Below are 22,865 nucleotides of genomic sequence, written 5' to 3' on the forward strand. Positions count from 1 at the left end.
TAGGGATTGGAAGGATTGAATGTACTGATATGTATATATAAAATGCTTAGAATTGTCCCTAAAATTGTACTAAATTTGGCAGTTATTATTAATAACAGTTTCTGTTAAGGAAACAGCCATCACAAAGCATATTTCCTTCTTTACTTAATTAGCCAACAATAGTTCAGCCCTCCTAGATCATATATTATCATCAGAATTCTGTTTTAAGCCAATATTTATCATCTTCCATCCCTTACATGCTTTCACTTATTTGCTCTGGAACTCAGTCATTGCTTCCCAAATAGCCTTCTCTGATATTAACTGATTTTTCCTTCACATTGCACAATATAGGGTCTGGAAGTGAGATGTGTGTTATGGAAAATTCCATACCATTTTTTCTTTCCAATTCAAAATCTATTATTAGAAATGAAGAGCATAAGACAAGTCCATCTATTATGTTTTGAACAGCTATTCTCCCTAGTTACTTGCTTTATGCACTATCCTTTAGGATGTGCATACATGTAGAAGATCCATCTAGAAATCTCCCTTCTCGGTTTTTGAACATCTTTACTTTATAATAAATATTTACCATTCCATCTCAACCAATCACTTCCTTGGTCATTACATAGAATTTTTCACTGCTAATATTGACAGTCTTTCCAAAATCTCAACTTTATGCCTTCTGTTCTATAATTATCATCTTTTCTTTCCAGTTCACATACACCTAGTACTTGCATTTACAATTATGATGCAGTCCAATCAATTAAACCCAACTCTTTTTTGTTTTTTACCTTCTAATAATGCCTCAAGTTTCATTTTATTTGGCTTGGATTTTACGTTTCAAAAGTGAAATCACTCTTACCCTTAACTCCTTGCCCTATCTCAATTGAGCATGTCAAAAGACAACTGGTTAAACACAAATTTCTCCTGATTCTAACCTCACATGAAAGGTTTAATATACTTGGAGAAAAGTGCCTAACCTTGCTGACCTAATGCCTACAATTTTTGTTTACAGCTCTCAAGCCCTTATTTATGTCCAGAATTTCTTCTACACTTTCCTAATAATTTTTGCACCTGATTCTCACTGATGTTTGTTTCAAGTTTTCTCTTCTTTCACCTCCTTTCCTTGTAATGACTTTCTACGTATTTTACCAAGTTTTTTTTTAAAGAAGAAAATTGAATCTTTCCTCTCTCTTTCAACTATAACAACAAGCCTGTATCTATCCCCTGCTTTCTTCCTCCCCTTCCATTTCATTGAGGAAATGTCCTTCTCTTCTCAGGGTCATTTCTTTTTTTTTTTTAATTTTAAAAAAATATCTAATTTATTTCACTGGATGGTTTCCAACATTAAAACATCTCCATAGCTAGTCTTTTTTCCATCTGTTTCTTTAAAAATATTATTATTGTTGTTATGGTTTGGATATGATCATAGCGGCACAATTCACAATAGCTAGACTGTGGAACCAGCCTAGATGCCCTTCAATAGATGAATGGATAAAAAAAATGTGGCATCTATACACAATGGAGTACTACGCAGCACTAAAAAATGATAAAATCATAGAATTTGCAGGGAAATGGATGGCATTAGAGCAGATTATGCTAAGCGAAGCTAGCCAATTCTTAAAAAACAAATGCCAAATGTCTTCTTTGATATAAAGAGAGCAACTAAGAACAGAACAGGGAGGAAGAGCATGAGGAAAAGATTAACATTAAACAAAGACGATAGGGGGGAGAGAGAAGGAGAGAGAAGGAAAAACATATGGAAATGGTAGGAGACCCTCAATGTTACACAAAATACATAGAAGAGGTTGTGAGGGGAAAGGGGGGGAAACAAGGGAGAGAATTGAACAACAGCACAAGAGGTAGAGAGGGAAGATGGGAGGAGAGGGGAGGGGGGATAGTAGGGGATAGGAAAGATAGCAGAATACAACAGTCACTAATATGCCATTATGTAAAAAGGAGAGTGTGTAACCGATGTGATTCTGCAATATGTATTTGGGGTAAAAATGGGAGTTCATAATCCAATTGAGCCAAATGTATGAAAGATGATTTATCATGAGCTTTGTAATGTTTTGAACAACGAATAAAAAAATAAATAAATAAATCACTGATTGGGACAATATTCTTACAACCCAGTCATTTCTCCTCTGAACCTTCTTGCATGGTCGCACACATGAGCTTTTGGGGGAATCATATCAGGGTCATTTCTTTACTTCCCCATCTCAGTAAATGGTCTAAAACCTTGTTCAGGTTAAAACACTAGCAATCATTCTTAACTCCTTTCTTTATCAGATACCCTCCATGTAGTCCATTAAGAAGTTTGTTGACTTTGTATTCAAACTACACCTCAAATTTATGTACTTCTTGCCACATCCACAAGTATCTAAGTCATTTCCCCCCTGGAGCTATGGTAATATCTTCCTAGCCTCTTTCCCTTGTGGGGGTGGGGGTGGGGGTGGGGAAGACTGATACAGCAGGAGTGGGAGCCGTTTATTGTAGGACAGGAGGGGTATATATACATTACACATAGATTATCTTAATTAACATAAACTAGATACAGCAGTCAACCAATAAGGAATCTCCACACTTAATGGCTCACTGGCGTTACTTCACAAACCACTCCCTCTGGCAAAATGCCAGGCGCCATCTTGACTTGTTTACAGACTCTAACATTCCCTGATATCATTTTCATCCATTCACATGGCATAGCACCATTTTTAAAAGAAATGATAAATTTGATATCTCTCTCCAAATCCTTGAATGGGTATTCAACTTCTGGTTCACCATGTGAGAAGTTTAGAAGTCTCCTCTCCATCCCATCAATAATGAAGAGATGAACAAACTGAAAAATGAATGAATCTTTAGATCCATAAGAGAAGTCATGGGGCAAACCACTGTCCCTGAAATTGAGAGTGAAGCAGGTAAGTACAGTAACTCCAACTTAATGAAATGGAAATTCCCAAGTACTAATGTTTATTTGAACCATTGACTGAGTAGTAGGTCTGAAATAATAATAGGAAAATCCCTGGAGGTTCACTGTGAATATGTCTGGGAGGAAAAACATACAGGGTGACCCAGTCCTCAGAAGGCCCTCATGCTTTTTGAATTACACCTAGGTTAGTTCAACCTATTTTATACAGTGAATACTGGGCAAACTCCTATTTTTTTTTTTCTGAGAGAGATAGGGAAAAAGGAATCATTTAAAATATACCTGAGTATTTCGTTATTTTTTTTTTTAAAAAAAGGTCTGTCCTCAGTAGAAACTATTTAACTATAGCATAACTTGTTAGGATTTTATCAGAGCCTCAATGACCTTGGGGAAGGTGGTGGGAACATGAGTAGTGGCAACATGGAGATTACAGGGTTAATTCTATAGATTCAGCCCATGTGCTTCTACTCAACAATTTTTTAAAGATACAATTTACACAAGGTCATCCTGGCCCTTTTGTGATTTAAGATAATAGCCCACAATAAACAACATGTTATTCTCAGGACTAAGAGACATCTACCCAACATTTCTCCTTTGATAAGAGGAAGACAGACTGCCCTCTTCTCAGACTACCACAAAATCTATTTTTTAGAAAATATTCTTTGGGGTTGTGGCTCAGCAGAAGAGCACTCGCCTAGCATGTACAAGGTGTTAGGTTCTATCCTCAGCACCACATGAAAATATATAAATAAAATAAAGGTATTGTGTCCAACTACAACAATAACAACAACAACCAAAATTAAAAAAACAAAAAAACAAAAATTGTAGATAAAACCGGTCAGCACAATGACGAACAAACTTGCACAAGGTCCTTGTCATATTATTTAATTTTATTGTAGTTATACATTTTTACCCTCACACCATAGATTTTGCTTGGACCTTCATGAGTAAGACATGTGCAATAGACATTTAGAATTCTGCTACAATCCAACTGTCAATCAAGAAGTAGGAGCAATGCTTGAATGCCTTTTAACTCCAATAAACACTAGGACACAAAGAAGGCAGCTGTTGATTTCCTATGTGAAATGACTTACTTTCTCCCTTGAGAGTGTCTTTTTCCTCTTCTTTCTCATCTAATAAATTTTGCCATACTTGTACTAGGCTTGTGTCTTGCTTGAACAACTTTTCTCTTACAAAGACCCAAGAGATGAGAAACCTAGCTTCTGATAACAAAGAGAAATACCCAAATGCAGCTCTCTATAACCATTCTGTTCTGATTAAGGTACTGCAGGGGGTGAATGCAGAAGCATGTGTGATGTTTACAATACAGAGATACAGCATCACTAAAAGAAAAAAACCCAATTAAAGGCCTATATTATGCACTTTCTCACACACACTCCCCTTATTCCTCAGCACCACAATAATCAAGGAATTCTTAAAACAATTTCTTTTACTTAGTATATCATGTTGGGCTACCAAGAAAAATTATAAAGTATACTAAGAGGTTTTATTAAAAAAAAAACTTAAAGAAACAGAGAAAATATTTGAACTTGACTCAGAGCTGGTCAGGTTGTTGAATTAAGAGACCAGGGGTCTGATATTTAAAATGTTCTATTAGTCTGACCAAAACACTTGACAAGAACAACTTAAAGGAGGAAAATCTTGTTTTGGACTCAAAGTTTCAGAGGTTCAGTCCATGATTGGCTGATTTCATTGTTTTGGGCCTGAAGTAAGACAGAATAAAAAAGGGTGTGGTGGCAGAAAGCTGCTTAGCTTATGGCTGCCAGGAAGCAGAGAGAGTAAGAAAGGAGCCAGGGACAAGCTGCATTCAGGGACCTCCTTCCTCCAGACATGCTTCACCTGCCTACAATGCCCACCCACCAATTAATGCAGAAAATAGATTAACCCACTGATGAGGTTATAGCTCTTAATCTAATCATTTCACTTTTAATATTTCCACATTGTCCAACACATAAACTGTTTGGGAGACACCTTATATCCAAACCTTAACAAATTCTGTCAAAGTTAGGAACTGAAATGTCCCCCAAAAGGTCATGTGCTGAATGTTTGAAACTTAAGTCAGCAATGTTCATTAAGTCAGCAATGAATATGATGAACTTTCATCACATTCAGTTGTCCAGAAGTGTTTGGGGGATGTAATTTGATCATGAGAGCTCTACCTTCCCGAATGGATTAACCCAGTGATGAATCCATAATCTGAATTATTATTGGTAGTTAGCAGAAGGTGGGACCAGTTGAAGTGATTTGGTCCTTTCAGGTGTGCCCTTGAGGACTATATCTAACTTCTACCCCTTCTCACCTTCTCTCTTCCCTTCCCAACCACATGAGGTGTGTAGCTTTGCTCTGGTCACATGCTTCCTACCTATGAGGCTCTGTCTTATCTCAGGCCCAAAACAATGGAGTTGGCTGACCTTAGACTGAAACCTCTAAATCTGTGATTAAAATAAATCTTTCTTCCCCTAAGTTGATTTGCTAAAAAACTTTTGTCACGGTGACAAAACGTTGACTTACAGAAAATCAATACATGTAATAGGATAGTTGATATGATCATAACCAACCATGTGGTTCAGAAATTTTATAAATGGTTTGTGGAGGAAATTTGGAAATGCAGTCTATAGAAGCACTGGAATTTTATATGCAGAGTTTAATGGGTGATTTTTGTGTGAGCTCAGCCACCTTAAATGATGTTAAGAGTGCAGAGAATCAAGACTGTGCTCATGAAGTGTCAAGTGGGGACTGAAATAGACACCAATCCTGACACATTCTAGTGAAGAACATACCTATATTTTGTTTGCCTATGTCCTGAGATTTTTGTGTAAGACTGAATTTTAAGGTGATTTTAATTAATTTGGTAGAGGAAATTTCAAGGTAGCCCAGCATTCAGATAGTAGCATGGTTATTGCTGGAAGCATTTAACCAGATTTAGAGTGAGAATCAAGAGCAATAAGCAGAGTAAATAATTTTGTCCAAAAAGTACACGTAAAATCAGGGCCAAGAAAGATGCGATTGCAGATAACAAGTCAAGTATTTTACACTAAAAAAATCTGATAGATGCTTTGAGGGCATCTCTGGAAATAGCCAGGACTCACTCATCAGTGGTATAACATTTAAGCTCCCTAGAAAGACTGTCCTTTTAGAGCAGAGCACCCTGAACTTTCAAGGATGACTTAGAAGTTGTATCCTCAGGATCACTTTCATCATATCCAGTTGTCCACCCTCTCAGAGACCACCGAAATCATGTCCTAAGGGGATCTGGCTATTGGCCTTGCTGGTGGTAGCCCTTGTGTCATCCAGGCAATACTGGTTTTATAGATATAAATATATGAAAGAGTTTGGCATCATATAGGTTTCAAAGGAAATCTAAGAGGCTAGGCAATATGTGGCAGGGTCAGAACCTTTGTAGTCAGCCTTGAGAGGGTAATACGTGAAGCTGTGAGAATGAAATTGAAGCTGACGTGGAGATCCCAGGAAGTTAGAGTTGCCAGAAACGTGGAAGTCTGCTGTGGAAAGCTACAGGCAGTAACCAGAAACTGATAGAGGCCATGTGACCTGTAATAGGCAGGGCTAAAAAGGCAGCCTTCTCTCCAAGAACTCTGGGGCTCACATCTTGACACAACCTGCACTGATTACTTGACATGGAATTGCAGAAGTTCATGTTTGTCCTACTAAGTTTCACTCTTGCTTTTATTCCATCCTTCACTTCTGTTTTAATCAGCTTTGCATTGCCATAACCTAAGGAACTGGCAAAACCAACCTAGAGAGCAAAAGGTTATTTTGGCTCGTGGTTTCAGAGGTTCAGTCCATGATAAATTGACCCCATAGCTCTGAGTCTGAGATGAGGCAGAATATCATGGTAGAAGAGTGTGACAGAGGAAAGAAACTTAGGACATAGGAACCAGGAAGCAGAGAGAAAGCTCTACTAACTGGGAACAAAATATAAATCTCACAGTCATGCCCCCAGTGACCTACTTCCTCCAGCCAAACCCTACCTGCCTACATTTACCATCTAGTTAATTCATATCAGTGGATTAATTCACCAATTTAGTTACAACTCTCATAATCTAATCATTTTACCTCTAAATATTCTTGCATTGTCTCACACAATGATTTTTTGGGGATACTTCATTTCTAAATCATAACACTTTCCATGTCCCCTCCTTTCTTACATGACAGTAGAATGCATTTTGACTCATTGTACACAAATGTAGTACAACTTCTCATTCCTCTGACTGTACATGGTGCAGAGTCACATTAATAATGTAATCATACACGTATATAGGGTGATGTCTATTTCATTCTATTGTTCTTCCTATCCCCACAGCCCCAACAGCCCCACCTGTCCCCTAAATCCCCTCTGCACAATCCAGAATTTTTTATTCCTCCCTCCTATTTTTCCCCTTTAATATGGCAATGTTTACCCTGTTATGTTGTATGTTGGAAGAGTGTAACTTGCTTTTTGACTTTTATAAGGTCTCACAGCTAAGTTTTGCTTTGAGTCTGAGAGAAAGAATTGAGATTGGACTTTGAAAGCAATGCTAGAACTGTTGAGACCCTAGGAACTCCTGGAGATGAACTGAATGCATTTTATATTATGAGACGGTCATGAACATTTGGGGACCAGCAGCAGAATATTATAGTTTGAATCTGGAATTCCCCCAAAGACTCATATGTTGAAAGTTTGGTACCCAAATCAACAATGTTCAAAATTGGTGTTTTGGGGAAATGATTAAATCATGAAAACTCTTAATCTCTTCAATGGATTAATGCTATCATGGATTCATAATCTGAATTTTTATTGTACTATTGGAAAGTAGTAGAATCTTTAGAAGGTAAGACCTCGCTGAAGTGAATGCATCCTTAGAGATGTGTCCTTGGGGACTATATCTGGTCTTGAGTGACTTCCTCCCACCTCTTCCTTTCCCAACCACTATGAAATGAACAGCTTTGTTCTGCAACACCCTCCTACTCTGTCTCACCTCAGGTCCAAATCAATGGAGCTGACTGACCTTAGACTGAAACCTCTGAATCAGTGATCCAAACTAAATCTTCCTTCTTCTAAGTTGATTTTCTAAGGTGTTTCATCACAGTGATGAAAAATCTGAGCAACACAAATACCTATGATAAATATATTATGAATTTTAATGGATAAAGTAGACAAAATTCAAGTATAGATGGGCAATATAATCAGAGAGATGGAAATTCTGGGAAGCAAAAATAAATACTGAAAATTATAACAGTAATGAAGAATTTCTTTGATGGGCTCATTAATAGATTAGATGTTATTAAGGAATGGATCTATGAATGGAATATGTACCAGGAAAACTTCCAAACCTTACAAGAAAAAAACCAAAGACTCTTATAAAAATAAAAAAGGAAAATAAAACAAGAGTAGAACATTCATAAATTGTGGGGCAGCTATAATACATGAACAGTGGAAACGCTTCTAACAGAAGAAGAAATATTTGAAGTGAATAATTGAAAATATCCCCAAATTATTGTCAGACTTGAAACCACAGATCCAAGATTATCAGAAAATACAAGAAATATACATATCAAAAAAATTTTAACTTAGCATTTCACTTTGAAACTAGAAAATCAGATTTTAAAAAATTCAAAAGAATCCAAAAGAAGAAAACTTCCTTCCATGGAGGAGCAAAAATAAGAATTGCATCTGAAATCTCCTCAGAAACTTTGTAAACAAGAATTGAGTGAAGTGAAATATTTTAAATGTTGGGAGAAAGAAAAGAAAATAACCACCAGCCAAGAACACTCTAATTTGTGAAATTATTATTTAAAAGTGAAGGAGAAATAAAGACCTTCTCAAATACACAAAATTTGAGGAAATTTTTGCTAATAGACTCCCTTTATAAGAAGTGGTAAAAGTTTATAGACACAGAAAAAACAAATAAAATAGTTCAGAAACTCAACTCTACAAAAGAATAGCATGTGAGAGTGAATAAATATACATGAATAAAAAACATTATTTTCTTATTGTTAATTGAAATATCAGACAAACTTTGTTCCAAATCATAATAGTAACAAAGAATTTGAATGTGTGTATATGTCTATTTACATACAGTTATCACTTCATACTGACATTTCAGTCAATGGTGGGACACATACACAACAGTGACCCTGAAAGATTATATCACCTAGTAATTTCATTGTACTCTTTGTTTATGTAAGCATACTTTATGGTTTTTCCAGAGTGATAAAATTCCCTAAAATGCATTTCTTTCAACATAGTGCTGTCATTAAATGATAACATGTATATGTATATAGTATACATATACATATTTGTAATGTGAGTATATATATATGCATGCTTTTATATGCTTATGTATAATTTCTGAAATGAATGACATCAGTGATACACAGGGTGTGGAGGAGAAATTAGGATTATTTTGGTATTACAAAGTACACACACCACACATGAAGCAATATGGTTCTATTTTAAAAACAGAGTTCGATTAATTGTAAATATATATTGCAAACTCTAAAGCAACCAATAAAAATAGAGTTAAAAAGGTCACAACTCATATACTAAAACTGAGAGCCAATACAATCATATAAAATGTTCAATTAAAACTAAAAACAGAAAGTAAAGAAGTTGAACATGAACATACAAAGAACAGGCTGAAAATAGAAAATGGTAAAATATATGGAAAATATTAACAACTACATTAGTAATGATTTTGGTCTGAATGCATCACTTGAAAACCAAATATTTTAAGAGTGGATCAATAAACAGGACCCAACTAGAAGAAATATGTTTTAAATATAAAGACACATAGATAAAGATCAATTGGTAGAGAAAGATATTACATCTTAACACTAATAGAAATAAGGAAAGAGTAATTATAGCAATTTCAGACAGAGCAAAGTTCAGAGCAGGTAAAGTGGACAGGGCAAAGATAGAATAATAAAGGGATCAATTCCCTTAGAAGACATAAAACTCCAGCTGTGTGTGTCTAAAAAAAGAGGGTCAAATATTGAAAAGCAAAATCTGATAGAACTACAAGGAGAATAAGAAAAATCCACAATTATTAATAGAGAAGTCAACATCCTTCCATCAGAAATTGACATATGCTGCAGGCTGAAAATCAGTGAGAGCATATTTAAACTCAATAATACCATCACTCAACCATATATAATTAATATGGAGAGAGTATTTTATCCATCACAGCAGAAAAGATATTCTTCTTAAATTCACCTAAAACATTTATCAAGGTAGATTACATTCCAGATCAAAAGACACATCTTAACAAATTTAAAATAATAGATCATAATGGAGTTATACTAGAAATATTAGATTCCCTGGAATTAAACTGAAAATAACAATAAAAAGATAACTGGAAAATCCCTTAGTAAATGTAACCCACTTCTAAGTAATACATGGGTCAAGAAGCAATCACTAGGGAAATTTAAATATATTTTGAATTAAATAAAAACAAAGCACAGTTATCAAAATTTGTGGGATGTAGCACAAAACATTGCCCAGAGACAAATTTATAGCACTGAATGCATATATTGGAAAAGAATAAGGATCTATAATTGATCATCTAAATTTTCATATTAAGAAACTAGGAAAACGATAAACTAAATCCAAGATAAGCAGAAGAAAAAAATAATAATAAAATAGAGCAGAAATAGAAAAGAATATTATTATCAAGGTATCAGCTCTCCCAAACATTATCTGAAATTTAAATGTAATCCAGTAAAAATCTCAACAAATTATTTAGGGTATATAAACATTTTGTAAAGTTTAAATTTGAAGACAAAATACTCAGAATACACAAACCAATATCTAAAGGAGGGAACAAATTTAGAGGGCTGACATTCTCTTACCTTATTATTATACAGATATATTAATCAAGACAGTGTTGACTTGGGAAAAGAACAGACAAGCAAATCAGTGGAACACAACAGAGTATAGAAACAGATTACAGAAATCAAAGTCCATTGATCTTTGACAAAGGTATAAAAGCAAATGATGGGGAAGAGAAAATCTTTCCAATGAGTGGTGGTGTTGCAACAGACAGAGTTTTTTAAAAATCAAGACAGAGACCCTGCATGCCCCTCACAAAAAATAATGTAAGATGAATCAAAGACCAAAATATAAACACGTAACTATAGAACTTCTAGAAGATGATATAAGATTAAATCTAGATGACTTTGGACTGACAATGAATTTTAAATTCATTATTAAAGGAATAAAATGTGAAATAGGCAGCCAAATAATGGGTAAGCAGCTTTCATTACAATTAAAATTATCTGCTCCTTGTTTTTGAGGTTCATCAAAGTTATATCATTTCATTCCTGTTTATGTCTGAGTAATATACCATTGTGAGAGTATGTGTATGTGTGTGTGCTAATATCACAATTTGTTTATTCATTCATCCATGGATGGACATTTGAGTTGTTTCCACCTTTTGGTTATTGTGAACACTGCTGTGTGAACATTGTGAACATTGATTGCTGTGAACATTCAATGTACAAATATTGATTGCTGTTTGCCGTAGTCTGACTGGGCAAAATAACGGGGGGGGGGATGGGGGGACGACTTGACTAGCAACTTGTGAATATTGATACAGTGGGAGCTGCTTTATTGCAAGACAGCAGAGGTATATGTACTTAACTAATTACACACAGCTTATCTTAATTAACATAAACTAGATACAGCAGTCAACCAATAAGGAATCCTCATCATCTTAATGATTACACACAGCTTAACTTAATTGACATAATCTAGACACAGCAGTCAGTCATTAAGGAATCTCTATCATCTTAATGGCTCGCTGGCATTATTTCTCAAACCACTCCTCTTGGCAAAGTGCCAGGTGCTATCCCTACTAGTTTACAAACCCTAACAGCTGTTTTTAATTTTTGGGGGGGTAGTCGTCTACCTGCTGTATTTTTTAACTATTAAGGTATAATTGACCTACAACAAAGTTTACCAATTGAAACAAAATTTTGACAACAACAACAAATATATATATATATATATATATATATATATATATATATATATACACACACACACACACACACACACACACACACACATATATATGCAGATATATATCTGCTCCATGAAAAGCAATGTTAAGAGAATGATAAGTACAGAGTGGGAGAAAATATTTGCAAAAGACATAGCTGATAAATAACTTGCGTCCAAAATATACAAAAAATGCTTAAAACACAACAAGAAAACAAACAACCCTACAAAATGGGCCAAGAATCTTATCACTTCACCAAAGATACATCTGATGACAAATGAGCATATGAAAACATGTTCCACAGCTTAAGTCATTATGGAAATCCAAACTAAAACAACAATGAGAGATGCCACTTCATACCTATTAAAATGGCCAGAATCCAAGCTCAGGTAATATCAAATGCAGGTGAGGATGTGGAACAGCAGCTTATTCACTGCTAATGGGAATGCAAAATTGTACAGCCACTCTGAAAGAGTTTGATGACTTCTTGCAAAACTAAATACAATCTTGCCATGTGATCTAACGATCATATTCATTTTTTTAAAAAAAGCAAAAATTTGAAAACTTATGTCCACATAAAAAATGCACACAGCTATGTATAACAGCTTTATTCATAATTGCCAAAACCCCAAATGTTTACCCTGGGTTAACAGATAAATATACTGTGGTATATCCAGACAACAGACTATCACTCAATGCTAAAAATGAATTATATAGCCATAAAAAAACTAGAAAAAATCTAAATCCACGCTGCTAAATAAGTGAAATAAGCCAATCTGAAAAAGTTGCCTACTGTGTGATTCCAACTCCATAACATTCTGTAAAAGGCAATACCAGAAAGATTAAAAAGATCAGTGTTTGTCAGAACTTTTGGTAGGAAGAATGATTAAATAGGCTAAGCCAGGAAGTATTTCCATCAATGAAAATCCCACGTATGATAATATAACAGTGGACACGTCATACATTTGTTCAAGTGCACCGCATGTACAACACCAGGAAGGACTCTATTGTAAACTATGGACTTTGGGGATTGGTGTATCCATTTAGATTCATGAGTTGTAATAAATACACCATTCTAGTGTTAATGGAGAAGGCAATGTATGTTTGAGGGAAAGGGTTATAAAATGAATCTCTGCCCCTTCCTCTTAATTTTGCTTTGAACCAACAACTACTGTGAAAATAAAGTGTATTTTAAAAACTCACAATGGTATTCTATTACTTTCTGAATAAAACCCAAATTCTGTCTTAGAAGGCCTTAAATGCTCTAGAATTTACCTACTTCAATATTCATTTCCATTAATTTTATATTCACACTGACCTTGTTATTCCTTTAATGTTGCTGATTTGTTTCTGCTTCAGAGCTTTTGCAGTTGCTGAAATCCCCTTTCTGGAGCCCTCTTCTGGCAGAAAATCCTTTTTGTAAGCATATAAAACACCCAGCTAGTGACTACATTTTCCGCACCCCTTTCCACCCAGAGTTGCTAAGGAATCAGAACAAATGAATATGGAGTGAAAAGTTGTGTACAAGTTGTCGGTCTTTTATTACTAAAGAAAAGTCTTAGTCCTTGAACTTTTTTCCTTGTCTTTGTCTTGAACATGGATTTATTTATTTTAACCACACAATGCCAGTCTGTAGAGGGTGGCATTGATTTACAGATTGGACCCACTTAACAACCTTGTACAAGGAGCAAACCTGCCTCACTAGCTTGGGCTGACCAGATCAGGACTTGAAAGAGAAAACACATTTCTAACTGATTTATGGCACTGTATTTTTTTCAGCCTCACTGTCATAACATCTCAGCCATTATTTTAGCTGTTATGCCTTCTTCCAGGCCCTCTCATGGTTTGTCTTTACATATTCTTTAGGTTTCTGCCAAATGATCTTTGTAAAACATGGCCTTTTTTAACCACCCCATCTTAATTAGCCTTCATTTCTGAGTCCATATCTATTCATTCACTTATTTATTTTTATTTCATATTTGAAAGGAGAAAAAGAGAAAAAAAGAAACAGTCTCTGATAGCTAGAGGCTGGAAGCTGGCCTGTCACCATCAGCTAGGCCATGGTTAAACTTCATATAACTGAATTATCAGACAGAGACACTGTCACCATCATGGTCAAAGCATAAACAAAACAACTCTGTAAGAATGAATCATGTCTTAGCACAAACAAAAACAAGAACACTGCAAACCAAAACAATAATCCAACATCCTCTTTGCCCACCTAGATTTGAGTGAGCATTGCTTTTTTAATAATGACAATCTTAACTCTGCTCCATTCTTCTCATTTTCTGGATAAAGACTATCATAATACTCAATTGCGATACTTTGGATGTTGAAAGACTGCCAAATGTCCACATGGTAAAAGCTTGAACCTAGTGGTGCTATTAGGAGATAAGGAACTGTTAGGAGGTGGGACCTGGTAGATAGTCCTCAGGTCTTTGGAGTATTGCCTCAAGGGGGATTAGGTGACCGTTGGCCCTTCCTTGTTTTCTTTGCTTTGTGGCCGTCAGGTGTAGCACATATTCGCTGCCATATACTCTCTGGCACTGCCATGTGGTACCTCCACTCCGTCAGAAACCCAAAGGTCCACCTGATCTTGGACTGGAAACTTTAGAATTACAATCCAAAATAAGCCTTATTTCTTTATAAGTTAATTATCTCAGGTATTTTGCTACTTCCTTTGACTCTGACTACTAATACACAATCAAAGAATTGTCCTCACTTTCTGAAAATATCCAAGTCAGAGCAAAGCATACTTCTCTGAAAACCTGCAAATAATTTAATACAGCCAAAAACTTATAAAATGCACCTGCTTATCTTCAAAGCCCTACACAGAAATGTCAACAAAATTCTAATTCCATTTTACATTTTTAGACATGTAAAATAACAAGTATGGAAATCATTTAACAACTGAAAAGGTTAGTAACTATTCATTTCCATTGAATTGCATATGAAACCATAATTTAGCTTTTTATTGAATGCCAAAAAACAAGACTCTTTAAAACAAAAGCCATCTACTTTCCCCAAAGTATGAATACTTTGTTTTACTAAAAATAACATAAAATTGCACTGTCTGACCCTCTGTAATCTTTTTGCTATTTGTGAAATATAACAAGTAGTATTATAAAATACATCTCTTTCAAAATCTTGGCTTTTAAAATATTTTCAAAAATTGGAATACTCTTACCTTTCTTTTATTTCCTTTTAGGATATGTCTTGCAAATAAACAAACTTGATTCTCCTAAAAAACTACCAGATCACCATAGAATACAAAACACATGTAAACACCTGGGTTGACACTAGGCCAAATTGGAAAGAAGTGTCATGACCGCCCAGCAGATACAGCCCTGTGCCCAGGGCCACAGCGAAGTTATCTTCTTATGGTTGTGGTCAAGATTTTACTCCCATCTGCCCTCTTTATGGAAAACCCTTGTGCAGAACACATCTTATACAAATAGAGACACTGACACTGGCCAATCTAAAGAATTGAAAAGTGATTATAAACTCAAATTTCAACCAGATACTAATTTCAGTCTTTACTTACATTAGCAGGAGAGAGAGAGAGAGAGAGAGAGAGAGAGAGAGAGAGAGAGAGAGAGAAAGAGGGGGGCATTCTGTAAGTCTGATGTTTAGTATTTAATAAATATCAACTTATTTTTTACTGAAATGACAAAAAAGATTTTAGGAAAGAACCTTAATTCCAATTCGCTATATGCTATGCTATGATTATTTTGGGAAATCAAAATCAGTCCTGAGCAAAACAACAAATAAACAATTTTTTCCTTGTTTCCTTCCCCCATTTATTTTTCATCCTTTTTTCCTTTTCTGGGTGACAAGTTTATCATAAGGACCTCATACCTTTTCAATTCCCAAAGTGAATTTATTAACATGAATATTTATTAACATGAATTTCCCCAAAGTGAATTTATTAACAGGAATGTTTATTAACATGAATTTAATTACTTCCTATTGGAATTAAATCTTTATTCATTTTTTTCTTTTTAGTTGTAGATGGACACAATACCTTCATTTTTATGTGGTGATGAGGATCAAACCCAGTGCCTCACACATGATAGGCAAGGGATCTACCACTGAGCTACAGCCCTACCTTTGGAATCAATTCGTAATCTGCAGGAAAGAATTTTAGAACAAACTTTTCTTGTTTAATGATTTATCCAACAAAGATTTCCTGAACTAATGCTGTAGACTAGGTGTTTAGGGTAGTGCTGTGAATAAAACTACATCCGGGACAGGGAACTTGTAACCTCTTGTACACTGGGCTCCTTCCCCTACCTTTTAAGTTTTGATTTCTCTTACCTCTTGTTGATTCTGCATTACAGATCCCCAGATGAACAATTCCTTCTGAATTAGTTTTACTGGTAATTGCCATGTTCAATTGAGTGGCCAGAGAGGAGGAAGATTCATAACTGTTTCTGTATAACATATTTAACTTTGTCTCAGACATAGTGTGGTGCAGAAAAGTAATGTGGCATGTATTAGGGTTGCACAGCTAATTTATTATACAGGTAGGGTGAGAAGCAAAGTCTATTTATTCGTTCGTGTACATACTTTCCTCACTTAGAAAGGCCTTCTGATGCAAATAAATCTGGTGCATTACAAATTATCAAATTACTGTGCCAAGTTGAGCTGACTTAAAAATGGAGAGCAAAAGTCCGAATTTGGGGCACAGAACTTAAACAAGAATTTCTGTTATTGTGAAACACAGACTCTAAACTAAGTGACTCTTAAATGAAGGTTGGTTTCTCCACCTGAGTTAAAAAATACACATTCTATGACTCTCTTATAGACTTAATAAATCAGGATTTCTGAGAGTAAAGCTTGACCCTTTTATTAAAAAATAAGCTACTACTCCAGCAATTTGAATAGCTATTAGCTGTTTTCAGAGATCTATGTTTAATTTGCATAGATAATCTGTGTATTAAGTTCAAAGCTAAAAAAAAAAATGAACCAGTATTGACTCATCTAGCGAAACAGATAAAGAAAACTTAAATTTATTTAACTTTTTAACTATGTTATAAACAGGAATATATGAAAGCATGGAAATCCTGAAATTGCTCAGTAAAGTTTTATTATTTTACCCTCCATTACTATCACAAGCAGAAACATAATGATAATGGAATGGAGACTATTTTGTGTTTTTAAAAAACTTCATTGTTCAAGAGTAGTTTAAATGTATATTAAAACTAAGATAAAGATAAAGAGATTTCTCATGTATGTCCTTCTTCTATACAAGCAACCATCCTTATTAACATTCCCCTACAGAATATTATATTGTGTAACCGACGAACCCAAAAGTCTTTATCATCCAAAGTAGTAGTTGGGTTTCACTCTTGGTGTTGTACATTCTGTGTGTTTTGACAAATATAATGGCATGTATCCATCATGATGTTATATACAGTATTTTCATTGTCCTAAAAATCTGTGCTCTACCTGTTCAACCCTCTTCTCACTCCAAAACAGGCAACTGCTGAACTATTGTCTCCAAAGTTGTCCCTTTTCTAAGAATGTCAAAATGTTGCATCACACAAGTTTCCTTATTTCAGTTACCCATAAGAATTTGTTTCCTGCATATCTTTTGATGGCAGGTAGCTCATTTCTTTTTAGTAATGAGTAATATTTTATCTGGATGTACCACAACTTATTTGACCATTCACTTACTGAAGGACATCTTGGTTCTTTCCAAGTTTATGCTGCATTGACAAATTTCAGTTTCTTTGGGTAAATAGCAAGGGGCATGATTGCTAGGTCATATGGTTTCAGAGTATGTTTAGAGACTATATCATTTTGCATTCTCATAAGCAATAAATGAGAATTTCTCTTGCTCCATATTCTAGTGGGAATTTGTTATACAGTTTTGTATTTTAACTCATGTCTTCTGATTTCTTACACCACAAATCCTTTACCCAGCACTGAGATGATAAGGCAGGTAATTTCTTCCTAGAACTGATTTTACAGTTTGGGTTTGATGGTTGTTAATGGTATAGAAGTACTCTTGAATCAGAGGAACTTGATGCAATGAACCATTTTGATATTTCATTTCACAGGGTCAGAATAGTACAAGGTTTTTTCAAGTTGTGTTTGCTGCTGAGACTTAAAACTATAGACAATCACCTGAATATGCAATATGCTCTGAGTTTGTTTAAATATAAAAACACATCTGAATAAGCTACCTGACTTCTAGTACTGCACATACAAAAATTTATCATATGACTGTCTCTCCATTTCCTGTTCCCATTTTCAAAATCTGAGCATTTACAGTGTTGTATATGCTCTTTGTTCCATGCATCTTCTCATGCCATTTCTTCTGCTAAACATTATTTTTCTTATCTAATTGATAATCTCCATTTTCTTGCAGCTAAGATGAAATGTCAGTACTTGGAAGTATTTCTCATCTATAATTCACCATCCATACCTCAGTTAGGTCCACCTTTTGGCTCTGAAATAATATCTTATTCTTTTAGAAAATGAACTATTAGAAAAATTCATTGATGATATAGTAATACACTGTATGCTTCTCTGAAGAAACTTTGAACTTTTTAAAGTTAGATATTATACCTTGTTCATTTCTTCATTTTTTGCACAGTTTTTGGCATATAGTATGGATTCATAGAAATATTTGTTGAATAAATAAATCATTGTTTATCTGAAGTGGACAACAATTGCAGTCACTCACTCTCTCACTAGTCCCTTTTGAATAACTGTCCACAAAGATGCCCTCTATAAAGAACCATATCTTCCCTTTGTAGACTCAGCTGTATAATCCCCTATGAGATTCTTCTATGTAGCAATTCTTACATTCCTACTTCATAATGCTGATGGAACTCTCCCCCTAAATCGGGTGCCATTAGTATCTTATGAAGCGACATCAAAAATTTACTAATTAATTCAGTTTGTGGTAACAAACATATGTAACGAGATTGTAGAGGGTGAACTGCTTTAGCTCTATGATATCCTCAAAGCTTAATCTCTTATAAAGCCCAGGTAACCTGGTGCACAACTTTGTTCCCTCTACTAGGCACTGCCACTCTGACAAATACCAATTCAAACCAGTTTTCCTCTTGCCTAAAAACGATAGCCTAAATGCAGTTAGGGTTTCTGTGACAGAAAATCTTTCAGTGTGTTCAAGCATTTCACAAACAATTGCATCTTATTTTTACCTTGTTCTAATTTAAATTACTTAAGACAGTTATAGGGCATTCAATATATGGACTTTCACTTTAGGAGAACAATCCACATGGTACTGAAATACTAGCAGCTGGAAATATGTTACAAATGAATCCAAACAAGAGCTTTGCTCTCAGCAGGGTTATGGAAGAAAATAAGTGAAGGAATTTAAATCATTTCTAGCAAGATTATTAGTAGTAACTTTTAAAGGACATGTGAATTCATATAATGCATGGTAGCAGTTACCCGGGGACAGCTTAATTGAATACAAGGCATTTAATATTTGCAAGGAAAGACTTCATGTCCCTGAATTTAAATTCAGTGTCAAAATGTCCTCACTGTCATGCCTGTAGAGCTAATTCCTGTGCACTTAAGAACTTTTCTAGTAAACAGAAGCCTGCTGTTTAACAGTCCTTAGGGAAGCAATCTAAGTCATTTGCTATTCCTCAAGAATTTTTAATCAAGAGAAAGCTGCCTGCAGACAGAGGAGTTTAGACATCTTCAATTTATGTCTTCCTGAAATGTCATCCTGATAGCTAAAATGTGCCCAGATGAAACTGATGAAGAGCTGCCAAAATATTTTCAGGAAATTCTGGGAAATGATCATGCAGACAGCAGGGAGAGTCCAAGGCTAGGTTAGTTTTCTAAGAGCATCATACTTTTTGAGTTTAAAGTCTTGAAGTTTTTTTTTTTCTTTTTTTTTTAATTTTTGCAGTTTCTCTGATCTCCATTTCATTAAGACAAAAAATGGGATATAGTTATTAAAATTAATTTCATGGAAAAAACACTTCTCTCTGAAAGTCACTGTTAAGAGAATCTCAGGTCTTCAGGGTCAGGGGATTTTGGGTCAGGGTATTTTTACTTTGGACTTCCTCAAAGTTACATTTCACAAGCAAAAAATTGGAGAAAATTTTATCTAACTTAATATCTGTCTTATTTAATAATGGGGAACATAGTAGTGATTGCTTTATAACATTTGAACTTGAAAGAAATAGACGTGTGATGCAGTTACACATGTAATGCAAACAGAAGACCACTGATCTGCATGAGAATAAGAAACAGATCGGGATTATGTTTAAAACAGATGCTAAGATTATTTTAAAAATATACTCCCCTTTCCTTACTGGATAGATTATTCTAAAGAGAAGCACAAAGTTCTCAATTGAAATTGAAGATTTAACACTTTACATCACTTTTTCTTCTGAAGTATTCTCCATATGGACTCATTTATTTCCTACCATATATGACTGTCAGGTCTATCAGTGAAGTGTTTTTCTTCAATCTGATGAAAATAATAATAATAAAAAATCATTTATGTATATTTGCAGTCAAATTCATGAATGTTAGTGATAGGCAGGTGCTACTGCTTTTTCTTTGGTACAGTTTTTTTTTCAGCCTCACAATTAATGTAATGAGTCAGTTGTAGGATCAAAAACCTAACTGCTTAATTTCTGTGTGCAGATAGTACTCTATAATCTTGAAATTTATTTATTTATTTATGGAGCTTAAAAGTAAAATAATATTTGTGCTGTAGAAAAAAATTAATTTCATGGTTTTAATTATTAAATAGTTCTTGGGAACCTATTCTCTGAGGCATGGTGAACACTGAGATAAAGCCATGCTTCGTATTATAAGTAAATAATACCTTTCCAAATTACATGTTGTGTTAATACTACTACATTTGGACCAGTGGTCAGAAAAGAACATTTTGTGACAACTTCTTAGAATCTCTGTGCACAGGTTGCTGACAAAAACTCTTTGAACTTTGGTTTGCTATTTCCTCCATCCTGTCTCTGGAAACACAGGTACCATCTTGGTCATAATGTCTAGGAAAGCAAAGAAAGTATGACTCAACAGTGACCCAGAAGGACCTTGTGTTCCTGAGGTTCAAAACCAACTTACTAGCCCTAGAGGATATACCTCTGGATTTTTACATGAAGATGAAACAAACATTTCTGTTTTGTGAAGGTACTGGTATATTTAAGGTATTCATTTTATTTATATAGTCAGAATCATGATCAAATCAACTTCTAATCTCCTTTTGCCTTATAAATTCTTTACCAAGTAGACCACAAATAATTTCTCCAGGAAGTTACCTTGCACAACAACCAATCAAAGCAACTAAAATGTAAAGTGAAATAAATTACTAATTATGCAGCATGATCAGAAAGAAAACATGACAAAGACATTTTGAAACATGGAAGTTTGAAAAAATGGAAACATGCAGAAATATTTGAACAGACATCTGAGAATTTAAAGTAAGTTTAAGGATTTCCAAACAGAATAAATAAAATGATAATTAAAAATTATAGGTGAAATTTTAAACACAAAGAGACAATCTTAGAAATAGCAGAGCATTATATTTTCACAAAATCAACTCACCTACAAAGGAAATTCAAATAGACTGAATTTTCAATAACAACAAGAGAAGTTAGAAAATAGAAACTAATGTCTTCCATGTGCCAAGAGACACAACTAGAATTAGATTTCTATGCCCAAAAATAATCTTTCAAAATAGGCATGAAATAACAACTTCTTTAGAGGATTTGATATCATAAAAATTATTTTAGAAAAAATTCCATTAAAAAGGTTTGCAATAAAGAAGTAGTGAGTAAAGATATTGATAAATCTAAATATAAATTAAATCACTAATAATCACATTAATGAGAATAAAATAGCACTTTAAGGGATTAAAAAAAAGAAAACCCTTCATAAAATAATACTGGAAATACTGGTCAGCACTATCATATTAGAAGTATAAGTAAAGAAGACTAAATTATTCAAGGTCCTTAAATTAATTAAGATAATATCAATATAATGATAAATGTATGATTTTATTTAATAAAATATCAAACTAATAGGTACAGAGTGGGTAGCTTCGTAACTGGAAAAAGAAATGAGGGAAAGACAGAATAAAGGGAGAGAATCAGTTCAGTAAATTCTGAAGGTGGCTTAAAAAGTAAAAAAAAAAAAAATGGGGGGTGGGGGAATAGGAAATGTAAAATAATTTAATCATCGGTGCCTTCGTGGACCCATGATTGGAAGTGTTTGTGAAACCTCTTCCCTGGAGAAAGAGCTTGTAAAATTTATCAATAATTTTTAAAATATTAAAAAATATTGAATGCCTACACTAATTGATCAAAGGTATTTTAATATTGAATGGAATTTATTCAGCACATCTACAGATCTTAGTGGGAACAGGAGGAGGTAATATCACTGAAATTCAGATCTGTACCCAGTTTCGTATTGTAGAGTAGCCATTCTGCTGGGCTCCACAGAGTGGCAACTCCCTTTCCAACCATCACCACCATTGTCTCCTGTGGAACTGCATTTTGAGTGGTCTCTGCAGCAGATCAAGCATGGCCAGATGTCATCTTACCTGGTTCTGTGCTGCACAAGAACTACAATGGCCAGGGGTGGCAGCCAGATGCTGGCTGCAGTTCCTCTCTGTGCCAACATATTCATTAGGAAGGATCAATATGGGACAGCTGAGAAAGAGGTTTATAATTCTACAGTTAGGTATATACACCCAAGAGAAATGAAAATGTGTTCACATAAAACTTGCGCACAAATGTTCACAAGCTAGCATTTACAATGACTCAAATGGAAACAATATACATTTTAATAGATGAATAGGTAAAGCAAAATATAGTATATCTCAAAAACATTATACTATATGAGAGATGTCAGTCACCTATAACTATATATTCTGAAACTTCATTATATGAATTATGTGTAATAGGTAAATCAAC

This window comes from Callospermophilus lateralis, unplaced genomic scaffold (assembly GCF_048772815.1).
Source record: "Callospermophilus lateralis isolate mCalLat2 unplaced genomic scaffold, mCalLat2.hap1 Scaffold_45, whole genome shotgun sequence".
In the NCBI taxonomy this organism is placed as follows: Eukaryota; Metazoa; Chordata; class Mammalia; order Rodentia; family Sciuridae; genus Callospermophilus; species Callospermophilus lateralis.